The sequence below is a fragment of the Phaseolus vulgaris genome, chromosome 2 (assembly GCF_051622355.1).
Source record: "Phaseolus vulgaris cultivar YP4 chromosome 2, ASM5162235v1, whole genome shotgun sequence".
Taxonomy (NCBI): domain Eukaryota; kingdom Viridiplantae; phylum Streptophyta; class Magnoliopsida; order Fabales; family Fabaceae; genus Phaseolus; species Phaseolus vulgaris.
This window is the reverse complement of record NC_143499.1, coordinates 9672468-9678467: the sequence shown is the minus strand read 5'-3', so window position 1 is coordinate 9678467 and position 6000 is coordinate 9672468.

Genomic DNA, 6000 nt, shown 5'->3' with positions numbered 1-6000 from the left:
CTCCTTGCACATCTACCTCCACAATCCATCCTAGCTCTCTTGCTTGAATGACAATTTCGTAAGTTCCCTTTTAATTCTTCAAACTACTCTCATAACATTTTCATTCCATCTTTTGATTGACCTTTATGGTGATCACCCCTCCTTCAAGAAAAGGCAACTTCATCTTCATATGGGCAGTTGAGGCTACCACACCAAACCTATTCAAGGAAGGTCGCCCTAAAAGTAAGTTGTAAGCAGAAGACACGTTAACAACAATGTACCTGATGGTAATCGTCCTGGCCGCACTTTCATTGGAGAAGGTCGTTCTCAGCTCAACGTATCCTCGTACTTCTACCTGATCTCCCGAGAAACCGACCAAACAACCATCGTATGGCCTCAACTAATCAGGGGATAACTGCAAGTAGGTGAATGTTCCCCAGAACATCACATCGATCGAGCTTCCCTGGTTGACCAAAACTCTGTGCACCTTTTGTCCTATAGTAACAACGAATATCACCACTAGATCATCTCATGAGGAAACACGTCTTCCAAGTCAGAACCCACAAAGTAGAGAGTGGGCTTCGGGGGATGATCAGGTATCCTTGTATCCAGGCGAATCACTACTCCCGCGTATCGTTTAAGTATGGAGGCCGAGCTTTCTCCTTCAAAAAATCCTCCCGCAATGGTGTTCAAATTCCCGTGGACCGATGTCTCATGTTTTTGGTCCTTTATAGCAGCCTCTCCCTTTGGTTCTTCTTGGTTAGCTTCGAGATACTCCTTCAAGAATCCCTCTTTGACCAGGCTAGCCAGTTGGAAACCTAAGGTTATGCATTGTTCGATGTTGTGCCCAAATGCTCAGTGGAATTCGCACCAAGCATCTCTTTGCGATCCCAAGAATCGATTTGTCATATGGGGAAACATTAGTTTATTCGTTACCCCTAGCATGCTTAAGAGATCTTTATAGCATACTCGAATTTGGGTATGGTTGTTGACCCTTCCCTAGCCTTCGTCTTGGGCTCATCTCTCTTGGCTACATATGGGACGTACCTCGAGTCTGTTCTCTTCTCAGCGGAGGTTTCATTGACCCTTAGGGACTGATCTCGGTTGCTCTCCTTGGGCCTAGGTTGCTTTGAGCGCGAGCTGCCATTCTTTCTGAGTACGGCCTCTTCTGCCTTGATGTGAGCAACAACTTGTTCACGTACCTCGGAGAATATCTCCGCTGGATTCTTGATTAACGAATCGCTGAACGATCCTGCTGCCATCCCTTGTACAAAGGCGGCCACCATCATATCTTCATCGTGTGTTTGAAGCCTTACTACAACCGCACAAAACCTATTTAGATAATCTTTTAGTGCCTCTCCCTTCCTTTGTCTGACGTAGAAAAGTTTGTACAACCTTGGCGATTTGACCTTGTTGGTCGAGAAATGTTCTCTAAACATCTTAAAGAACTGGGGGAAAGAAGTGATGTGACCATCCAAAATTCCACTAAACCACTGTACTTGTAAAAGTACCCATGAGCATCTTACATGAAATGGCATCCGATCCTCCTGAGATGATCATTTGAGCCATGAATTTCGTGAGATGATTGTCAGGGTCTCCTACTCCCGAGAAAAAGGCGATTTTAGGTGTGATATAATGAGGTGACACGAGCTCATCCATGATTTCCTGCGAGAATGGCTTGGGGTCATCTTTTGATGAAAAATTCAGAGACCGTTCCCTGGTGGAACGTCGACCATGTTGGTGCAGGCTCTTCCATAATTCCTCATTGGTTTTGTGCAACTCCTCATTGGTTTGCGCGTGTTCCTCCATTGCTATCTGAGAGGCCTCGATTTCTGCCATCAAACGATCTTGAAGGAGCTCTTGCTCAGCTCGGGCTTCTGCTCGACCTTGGCTTCGCTCTTTCTCTCGTCATTACTCTTCGTTCGCCTCTTAGAGGGCCCTCATGACCTCCATGAGTTGCTGTAAGGCGGGGGCATCGCTTCCTTCGGATCCCAGCAGACCTTGCCTCATGTTTCTCATCACGTCGGAAGGCTCAGTGGTAAACATGGATGGGATCATATTTTATCAGGCCCCACGGTGGGCACCAAATGTTCTCGCTGGTTGACCTCAGACAAACCAATCGCTGGATTAAACAATTAAAATAGTATAAAAATAATAAATAGCTCGTCTCCTTACCTTGATACATAGGAAACACTCATATTACATCAAGAGTGTGTAAATACTAAGAAAACATTGAAATTGGACCAAAATGTTTAAATATTATTATTATATTTTTTTCTCTCTCGCTTTTCCTCTCTTTCTCTCACTTTTTTTTCTTTTACCCTCCCTCACTAACTTCACTTATTTATTTTTTATTTATTTTAATCCAATTCATTTTATTTCTATGAAATCTACTTATCTTCTTGTGCGAATGATAAACTAATCTTTATTTTATTTTAATTATTTTTTTAAAATTAAATAATCGGTCTTTTATTATTTTTAGAAAATAAAAAATATTTAAATTATTCATAAATACTTTAATTTAATATATTGTATTACTGGGAGGTCGAAAACCCACATACATATACATCATTAAACAGTCATTACACGAAAATCATGATCAATGGACAATTAAGCTTCATTGGTCCAATTCCGCTAGTCCTACACCCCAAGACCCAAAATTGTAACTATAAATAGGCAATCCTCTCTTAGAAGGAAGGTAATGAAATTCCTATCTTGAATATCTAACACTCTAACCCTTAAAACTAACTTGAGTGTTGGAGTGTCATCGTAGGTACCCCTATCGAGAAGACTAAAAGGATGACAAGACGAAAGACCGAAGACCGATGACAAGACAACTAAGTAAGGGAAGTTCGTTCCTTTAAGAACAATGTTGTGTTTATATTAACCATTAGTCTTGTGTTTACGTTGTTTCTTACCCATTTTTGTAACATGGTAGCCAAATATCTCCACTTATAAGTAAAATTTTCCTTCTTGTACAAACTACGCTTGGTTAATAAAAAAAAGATTGGAAGAATTCAGAGAATATGAAACTCTTTTACACGAGTTCATATCTGGTAAGCGTTAGGCAAGTACTTTTTTTTCATTTCTCAAAATATATCAAAAATTATAATTTCATGAGACAAAACTATTAATTTAGATTTGTAAGTATATGAAGTTCATTCATTAGACAATAGAAAACTAGTTTATGCTTCAAATGGTTACCTTAATGTTTTATAATGCATCATATCTATCTTGATTCTACCTTTTAACAATAATTGAAATTCACAAATAGTTTTGTACTGTTCGGCATACTTGTCCCATGGCCCGACCATTCGATATGCTTGACCCTTGGTCCGATCATGATACACTTGATCCATAGTCTGAATACTTGAGTCTTTGGCTCATTAGCCAGAACGGTACACGTTGAGTACATAATAACTTCCGAAATTGGCTCAAGAACGAAAAGACCCAATATCTCCAAACGAACATTCATCTTTGGTAAAATTAACACAACTCAAACAGTAAATGTGTATTATAACTGATTCAGTTAGTTATTTGAAACAAACAAAAAATAGTCAGAGACGATACTCTGTGAAGATATAACCCAAAAATACGAGGAAAAATATTAACAGATTAATTATGCAGTTATCAATTCTTGACGATTGTTATAAAAGGGCCTTGAGACCCTAGCCACCAGGTAAGTTGATCCTATGCTATATACACGGCATACTATTAAATAAGTGTTATCATTGACTTAATCATCGAAGTGTAATCTATAGGTGGAACACCCTCCGTTGGAGAATTTCAAGAGCTTCGAAGTCATAATTGTGGCAAAGATAGAGTAAGGTAGCATCCACCACCAGTGCTCGACCTAGGTCAGCCGGCAAGAACAAATTCATTTAGAGAGATTTATATAACAAAATATATATTTATTTTTGCATATTTTAAAAAAAGATACACATAAATATATATATATATATATATATATATATAAAATTTCAACCTCTTGTTCATATTATATTTATGAGATTTGATCCATTGATATGGTGTAGAATGGATTAACATGCGTCTTAGTTATTGGCACAATACAAACAACAGTTATCGATCATGGTTTCATCCGATAATCTTAACAAAAAATATCATTATCCTTTGAATGTTTGTATTATTCTATGCGTTCACATTCCACTCCAATCCTAGAATTGTAGTATTTACCATGACAGAGAATTTCCCACAAATGGAGATGCCATGTATTTAAAATTTCTCTACATTTTATAAAGACAAAATAATATACCCAGAAAGAAAATAAGGAAGCAAGAGTAATCATCATATAATAATTTGTATCGCACACATGATTTACATATATGAATATATAATCCAATGCACTATTTTATTCACATGCATCAATTTAAATAATTCATCAATTTAAATAATTCATGTATTGATTCTTTAAGATAAATGAATTTTAATTTAAATGACGATCTAATTTGATTCAAATACTACTTATTGAAATCTCCAAGGTAAAACCTCCTTTTATATATAATTTAAATTTCCACTTTTTTAAAATAGTGTAAAGTCACACGTAAAATAAATAGAGAATATCCATTTTAAGTCAAATAAATATCAATCAAATAGAATAATAAGGTTAGAGACATCTCACTTGACGAGAAGAATACAAGTAGAATATTATACATATACAAAATTGTCTCATTCCCTTACCTAAATACTTTTGAAGATCGATGTGTTGATATGTCTTTTTCTTTCTTTTGATGGTATCCATGTTATGGTATTATTCTTATTTATAGCAAAGTTTATTATGATTTCACTTCTCTCAATTTGAATTCTAGTTCTTCATTTTGCTTTGAATTGGATTCTTTTTTTTAATGGTTAGTTCATAATAGATAAATCTCCCACGTAATTGGTAAAATATGATTCAATAAATTACACGTGGAAGGTTTTCAATGGTTAATAATTTAGGATCTTTTTGTTCTTATTCAAATAAGTAACCTCATAAGAAAAACTCTAATTATTCCTTCTAATCATTATTCGATTTGTCTTATAATATTAAATATAAATTCTTGTCAAATGATTAGTTAAGACTCTAAATAGTCTTACTATGTTATAATATTTAAGTAAAATAACTTGATTCAAACAATTATTATTTATGCATTTTTTTTGTAAGTTTTATCTCTTGCAATACAAATTATTTGTCCTTGTTATGAATTGATCACACGAGAGTTATTTTCTCATGTTCAGTTATTTCTAACGTCTCTTTGTGTCATGATAGGAAATGGGTAGCCTATCAAAGGAGAGATGTTGACTACATGTTGAAGTTTTGGAAGTTATATAAACTTTCTTGGAGACCTTTGAATTGTAGAGGTAAATTTCTTGCATTGCAAGTTACCTCGGTTAAAAGAAGTTAATTTAAGTTAATTTTTTTTCAAGTTGTTTAGTTAAGATGAATGTGATGTTAAGATTCTCTTTAGCATTCCAAAAATATAATATATTATTTTAATATGATCAACATTATATTTAGATGGTTTAAATAATTTTAACGCTTGACAAGTAATGATAGACAAAAGAAAGTTTTGTTTTGAAATATTTCATCTTACAAGTCAAAGAATTGAATCTTCAATTGTATAAGACAAGAAACAGAAGAACATAAAACCTTCATCTAAAAAAATCTACAAAACTTTATCTAATGGTCATGGTCAAAAAAGATTCTACTGTGAAAACTTCGTCTAACATGGCATAAAGAGACGTTAGAAATAACTGAACATTTGAAAATAACTTTTACCTGATCAATTCATAACAAAGACAAATAATTTACATAGCAGGAAATAAAACTTAAAAAATACATAAATAATAATTGTTTAAAAGTTATTTTACCTAAATATTATAACATAGTAAGTCCATTTATTCAAACTACATTGCCCATTTCTTAGACTCAAACAACGAAAGAAAAAGAGATAGACTTAACAATAGGGAAAATGATAACTTACTGTAACCTATCTTGATTTATCTACGGCTACATCTTGAAAG